Consider the following 6,471-nt stretch of genomic DNA (forward strand, 5'->3'; position numbering starts at 1 on the left):
TTTAGTTCACTTCTATATCCTTCCCTTCAAGGCTCAGGGGTTCAGGATTATCTTCTGTGTCTGTGTTAATTGGTTTCCCTTTTCTTTGTTGAAGAAGGTCTGTGCAGTCTTTCTGCCTAGTCCACCATCTTGCTGGAACTCCCTCTTCTTACATTTTTTATGAAGTCTTTCAATGCACAAACATGTTTAAATTTTAGGAGGTCCCAATCACATGGTTTGGCTTTTGCTATTTGTGCATTTTTAGATATGTATGATAGTACTAAAGGGGAATGGAGGCAACATCTTCCAAACTCCTCTAATTCCACAAGAGGAAGACAGTATCACCATCAGCAGCGCAAGGCCTGTTCTTAAGAGGCCAGATATGCTGCCACCCTCCAGCCCTCTTACCAGCCTTGACATCAACCATCTCTCTCATTGAACCCACCACCTCTCTGCTGGGTTTGAAATTTGCTGCAGTGGCCACACAGAACTCACAGATTTTGGGCTTTATTAGGAAAGCTACAGGCTACAATTCAAGTTCAGGAGCATGTTCAGGATACAGTTCTTCGGTCAGGACTGTCTCCCCTCTGTTCTGTACTTAGACATGCCTCTTTGGTCCTTGGTTTTTCAGCCTGGCCTCTGCCTCTGTGGGCCAGGTAAGCCTGCTGCTCTGTCTTGTGCCTCTTGGTTCCACTGCCACTGTCTCTCTCAGCTGAGTATCTCTCAGCCAGGCATCACTGTCTCTCAGCTAGGCATTTCTATCTCTGCAGTGTGCCTGTCTCTCAGCATTGTGTCTCTCTCTCAGCAGTGAGTGTCTCTCAGCCAGCAGTGAGCAATTCCTTTGCCTTTAGGAGGTCTCATTTTGAGCCTGGCAGAGTGGCAAAACCAAACAATCCCAACATCAGAGTTCTACACACCTGAGAGAACAAACTTTCCCAGAAGATTACTTTGTGCTGTCCCAGGTGATTGGCTTTAACAAGTAGTTACTCATTTGCTCACAGCAAAGTGGGAGTTACAAAGACTATGGCTAGAAAAGCCATACCATGTAATTTACTACACCACAGATAGTGTATTTATTCCATGTATTAGGCTCCTAAGTTTAATCCTATTTATTTAATTTGGTGATCTTTGTAGTTTTAGGTTATACATTATATTCTTGATCTATCTGGAGTTAGTGTTTGTATATGGTATGAGATATGGATCCTGTTTCATTTTTCTGTAAATGGATATACAGTTTTGCCAGCACCATTTGTTAAAAAGATTATCTCTTCCTCATTTATGGGTTTTGGCCCTTGGTCAAAGATCATCTGTCCATAGGTGGATGGATTTACTTCTGGGTTCTCAATTCTGTTCCATTGGTCATGCTGTCATTGTACCCATACCAGGATATGTTAACTACTGTGGCTGTCCAGGAAGTTCTGAGATCAGGGAGTATGAGTCCTTGGGAGATAACTTTAAAATAGCAGATGATGCCATCTTAATAACAATATTCTGATTATATGTTTTTGTTGGCTTTTGGCTAGGATGGAGACGTTTAAATCGTGAACATTTTGATTCAGATATTTCGGTGGCATCACCTATTAGATCAACTGCCCTAAGAAAATAGTTTCTATTTTATAGATGTGATCAGTATGTTTATGTTTGTATATCATCTGCTATTTCCTTTTAATATGATTTATTGATTGACCTTAAGCTTGTGCATGGGGACTTATCTATGTGTTGTTGCTAAGTGAGATTTTTAGGATAATTCTTTGATCCTTGAGTGGACATGTGGTGACTGAAACTTTGAGCCAGAATCCCCCAGCTAAGGCCTTCTTGAATTTCTAAAGACAACATATAATTGTTATCTTAAGCCATTAAGCTTTGGTGTGCTTTGCCATGCAGAAACAGTTAATTTGGTGTGTGTGTGTGTGTGTGTGTGGAAAGGGGCAACATAGAGTAGGAGTATTGAGGATAGTGGTTATAATTTAGGAAGAAAAAGACAAAATGTTCAAGGGTATCTTGTATTTTATTTTTTACCCCCAAAGAATTAAGGTTCTGGCTCTAATTCTATAAATATTAAGATATATGCCAATCTTTTTGAACTTTTTGGAACTTAATTTCTTAATCTTTAAAATAAAAAACTTCTTCAATTAGATGATTCTAAAGATTCTTCATAATTTGAAAATACTAGATTTTGTAAGTATACTTAAACACATTGAAAAGAAATCTTATTAGAAAGTTTCTGGCATTATTTCCTTGGGAGACTTGGCCTATTTTTTTTTTAAATAACTTAAATGAATTACCATATCTTATGTCATTTCTTCATGTATTATCAATTGAAATCTTCTACCAAGATCCAATAGATTTGTTATTTGTATTATAGCTATTATTAACCTATTTAAGGAGCTCTGGTAGTTTAATGACTAAGGCACTTAACTGCTAACTAGAAGGCTGGCAGTTCAACCCACCAGCCAGTCCTCGGAAGGAAGGTTGGGCAATCTACTTCCGTAGTGATACTGCCTTGGAAACCCAAGGAGGGGTCACTATGAATATGGGCCAGCTCGACAGCACATAACAACAACAACAACCTATTTAAGTTATTCTTCCCTAGTTAAGAATTAAAAATTTGCCCTATCACCAAATTTATTTTTAACTTGAAAAATACAATTTAATATTTCAATTTCACATAAGCAATAGTCTCAGCTTTTGGTTTATATTATAGTAATATATTACAAATCAACTATATGTGGTAGGATAACAGACACTCATAAAGTACAATAAGAACTTTTGGCTGACAGAATGTGTGGTTAGTTCTAGCAGCATTATCATATTAATATTTATAATCTGAACTGGCAGATTTATTTCAAATTTTTCACTGTGTTCATGACATGTGATATGTTTTACTCAATGATTGGTAAATTCTGAAGGTAATTTAGACATTTAAAAATTTTCTGCTTTTATGTAGCAACGGAAGGTAATGAAGAGGAACCACTGTCCTTTCATATTAGGATCTCTTTAATTCAGCAATAAATATTCACCAAAGTGCATGCTATACTGAGATAAGGTCACTTTGGCCATCTATTCCATTAAAAATATGTTTATTTTACTTACAGGTGTCATCCATTAGGACAAGCAATTAACGTTTCAGCTAGTGGCCTTTGTCAAGGAAATAAAACTTACTTTTAATGGAATGGAAGTTTCTAAATGACCCATTCTCAAGAAGCATGCTCTTTGGTTAATACTTATTTATTATAAACTAGTCAGCTGAAAACACAATTTGTGCTGTAGACGGTGATCTGGTTATTTATGAATAGCATTATATCAGTTGTGTTTATCTAATTAGAAAAAAAACTTTTTGAGGTATTTAGAAAATCATGCATTTTCTAAAATGCATTCAACAAGCTCCTTAATTTTCAAAAGGCATTCAACAATCTCCTTAATTTTCTTATTTAGCCTTTTTACTTCACAGTGCTCCTTTTACATTTGTGTCTTTTCCCCTCATCCCACTTAGTCCTCCTTTTACCTCTTATTTTATCCTTCTATTCCCTTTCTTTCTTTATTAAACAAATCTTTTTTATTTTTTTCCTACTAGGAAAAATTTAAGAAGTTGTAATATGCACATTCTTCCCTTGTGCCTCAGTCTCCTCTTCCCTTTTCTCCTACCCCCCCCCCCTTTTTGTCTCTCCATATCAGACAAACATCTTAACTGATTCTCTATAAAGGGTCCAGAGACCACAATTTTTCTAGAGTGGGATAGCTCTCAGCTGAAGAATAAGGGGGTGGGGGTGGGGAGATAAATTATTTAACAAGCCATAGATCATTGAACAGTATTTTAATTTAATATTTCACATCCCATTGACTATGCTGACAATGTAACAAGACAATGGCCAAAGTTAGATTTTCCATGCTTGCTTAAGTTCAAACTAATCACTGACTTTCCACTTTCTTGATAGCAATTGGGTAGCAATTTTAAAATACGTTTGGACTGGTTAATGAATCAGTGGTCCGTGGCCACTTCTAGTTCTGTTGTTGTTGTCAGCTATCCTGGGGTCAGCCCATGACTGATGGTGACCCCATGCACAGAGGAATGGAACACGGCCGGGTGCTGCTTTGCCCCGTGATTGCACTTCCCACGCAGCCCCCACCCTTCTGTCAGTGTAGATACATGTGTTGTTTGGATGAACAGGTTTCAGCAGAGCTTGCAGACTAAGATGCATCTAGATCTGTAGAAACCCTATAAGGACTTACCCTAGTCAGACTGGGCTAAAGAAGGTTGCAGTAACACAATTTCTTCAAATCTCAATGGTGTAGCAAAATTAACAAGTTGCCATCAAGTCTATGTTAACTGATGATGACTGTATGTGCTTCAGAGCAGAACTGTACTCCATAGGATTTTTCAGAAGTCGATCACCTGATCTTTCTTCAGAGGTGCCTCTGTATGTACTCACACTTCCTTTCCATTAGCAACTAAGCATGTTAATTATTTGCTCCATCTAGGGACTATAACACAATTAGAACCTATTTATTGATTAGCACAATAAATATCTATTTCTTTATCATTGTGGGTTGGCTGGAGCCCTGGTGACACAGTGGTTAAAAACTTGGTTATTAACCAAAAAGTTGACAGTTTGAACTCACCAGCCACCCTTCAGGAAGAAGAGGTGACAGTCTGCTTCTGTAAATATTTACAGCCTTGAAAACATCGTGGGGCAGTTCTACTCTGTTCTATAGAATCGCTATGAGTTGGCATCAGCTCAATGGCAATGAGTATTTTTGGTTGGATTGGCTGGAAGTATAGGATCATTATTCAGGAACTAGGCTGATGGAGTCTCTTGCTCAACATGTACTTCCATTCCCTCTGAAGTAGGGGAAGAGGAGATGACATATAGTGCAGTGGTTCTTAAAGATTTCACTCAGGAGTGACACATTGCTACTTCTTTCACTGGCTAAACAGAGTCACACACCCTCATCTAATTTCAAATGCATTGAGGAAGAACAGACTTACTATGAGCCTTGAAACAGTTTAAAGCAGGAGCATTTATGAATGGTTACATACTATACAGGATTCTAATGAACTCAGGGAGTTCAAATGTCACCACATCATCACAAGATTAATGCTTTTGGCTGTACTTGAGGGTGTAAATGCCAGATCATATACCATTTTGTGATAGGAGCTGGGAGGTTATGAGGTCTCCACAAGCTGGGATCCAACTTTTCTTGCACAAAGAGGATGTCTTTTATATGCCAGGTCCCTGAGTGGAAATTGTTATTATTATTAGCAATTCTGTGAGCAGAAATGCAAATTTATATGATCTGAGAGAAGTAAATAAATTAGATAGAAACTCAATCTCTTAGCAGCTGTATAACCAGCAGATACAATGGTACTTCACATTTCTTATTAAAATTATTTCTAACACTTTGTTTTTTAAACTTACAGTAAATAGATTTTTTTCTATATTATTTCTTAGGACTTGATAATGCTGATTTCCAATTGAATGCTTTTTGCATATTTATGTTGCTTGTGATATATTTTATCAGACTTATCAGAGTTTTAAATCTTGGGTTTTCAACACAGAAAATGATGTCATCTGCAAATAATGATACTATTTAAAACCTATTTTATGATATCTATGCTTACTCTTTTTGTTTTGTGTCTTGTTTTATTGGCCAGGACTTTCAAAACCATGCTAAATAATGATGAACTACCAAACATATGCATGTTGTTCTTGATTTTAATAGAATTGCTGCTAGGATTTCCCTAAAATAACTACTCTAGCATTTTCTCTCATTTTAGAATTCTTTAAAATAGTAATGCCTACTACATTTTATTAAATGTTTTCATAGGGCATTTGACATATTTTGTTTTGACCATAGATTTGATGGATACCATAAATTCTTTTTTATTCCCTATCAAATCACTTTTGTTTGCTTTCCTTTTATTAGTTATGAAATCTTATTTTTGTTTTTGTTTTCATTTGGGAGTGGACTATTGACTATTTTGAATCAGAATTTCATATATTCATATTTTATTTAGGATATTGTTATGTTATTTTTGTGCTGTTTTACTGTTGTTGTGTTGTTAGGTGCTGTCGAGTTGTTTCCGACTCATAGCGACCCCATGCACAGCAGAATGAAACACTGCCTGATCCCGCGCCAGCTCCGCGATCCTTGCTATACTTGTTGAGCCCATCATTGCAGCCACCGTGTCAATCCATCTCGTTGAAGGCCTCCCCCTCTTTTGTCGACCCTCCACCCTACCAAGCATGATATGCTTCTCCAAGGAATGGTCCCTTCTGAAAACATGACCAAAGTAGGTGAGACCAAGTCTGGCCATTTTCACTTTCAAGGAGCATTTTGGGTGCACTTCCTCCAGGACAGATCTGTTAGTTCTTTTAGCAGTCCATGGTACTTTCAGCATTCTTCCCCAGCACCACAACTCAAAAGCATCAACTCTTCTTCGGTCTTCCTTATTCATTGTCCAGCTCTCACATGCATACGAGGCGATTGGAA

Source organism: Orycteropus afer, unplaced genomic scaffold (genome assembly GCF_000298275.1).
Source record: "Orycteropus afer afer isolate SDZICR_OR568_19922 unplaced genomic scaffold, OryAfe1.0 scaffold00243, whole genome shotgun sequence".
Lineage (NCBI taxonomy): Eukaryota > Metazoa > Chordata > Mammalia > Tubulidentata > Orycteropodidae > Orycteropus > Orycteropus afer.